Below are 1156 nucleotides of genomic sequence, written 5' to 3'. Positions count from 1 at the left end.
GAGAGGATCCCCTGGGACGCAGACTTGCGGGCTCTGGGGCAGCCCGTATCGCCGCTCGTTGAGCACAGGCGTGTGCGCAGGAGGGCAGGAGGGCAGGACCCTGCCTGGAGGCCCACTGCCTGCGCCTGCCCGTCGCACCTTTGCAGCGCCCACCTTTGGGACGTGCGGGGCCACCCGGGAGAGCGCACGCAGGGGTCGGGGACGCTTCTCCCGGCTCTGACAGCAGTGCCAAGCGCCAGTGTGGGGCTGGTGTCCACTCTGCCGCTCCGGGGCTTTGCCCTGTGTCTCGAGAGTGACTTCAGTGCCTGCCCCTCCCGGGAGCATTAGCCCAGGTACTGGAGCGTTGCGCCAAAATTTCACCCCCACCGCGTTTGAGGAGCCGGTCCGTAAGCGTGGGAAGATGAAGCGACCATGTTTTCCTTGTCGCTGGTTGTTTCCACTCCCACTCTGGCTCCTAGGCGTTGGGTTGCTCTCCGAGCAGCCTGTTTGCCTCCGGACGCCCTGCACCCCTTATCGTGGAGGGTCAAAGTCTGTCTCTGATGACCAGGGTAAGAGCCAGTGCTCCACACTCCTCTCCCTGCGCTTCCTGGGGCATAGATAGGTGGATGGTGCGCGGCGGATGCTGAAGAGTACTTTAATAGGGCCCCTCTGTAGCACGCTTTTGCCACGGGATAGAGGCGTGTGGGCATGTGAGGAGTAGATGCCTTTAAGAGATCAAAGCTTTCTCTTTTGAAGGTAGCCCCAGACCTCCCACCTTCCCATTTCCCTTAGTGTAGTTATTTACGAATTCAGGTTTCCCAAGCAGGCCTTTCCCCAGGTCCTGCCCCAGGGAGAGGTCTTTTACAACTTGTAAGAGATCGACTTGTTTGTTCTGTAACAGGCCTTGTTTTTCATAAGATGAAAAGACATGAGAAGATGTCTTTTTTTTTAAACTTCCCTGTTCATTTTAAAACAATACTTAAGCAAGCGTATTTTGCTCCTCTTTAGAAAGATTGCTGTAGTTAGGTGCCACAGAGTCGCTTCCAAGGCACAGCCACACTGCACAGCAGAATGAGGTTTGAGCTTATTGCTGCAGGCACTGTGTCAATCCATCTTGTCCTGCGCCTTCCTCATTTTGTCGCTGCCTCTCTACTTTACTGAGCATGTTGTCCTTCTC

The sequence above is a fragment of the Echinops telfairi genome, unplaced genomic scaffold, assembly GCF_000313985.2.
Source record: "Echinops telfairi isolate 266 unplaced genomic scaffold, ASM31398v2 ScPeMD7_3;HRSCAF=10, whole genome shotgun sequence".
Taxonomy (NCBI): domain Eukaryota; kingdom Metazoa; phylum Chordata; class Mammalia; order Afrosoricida; family Tenrecidae; genus Echinops; species Echinops telfairi.
The sequence above is the reverse complement of the archived record's forward strand: the minus strand, read 5'-3'. Positions refer to the sequence as shown.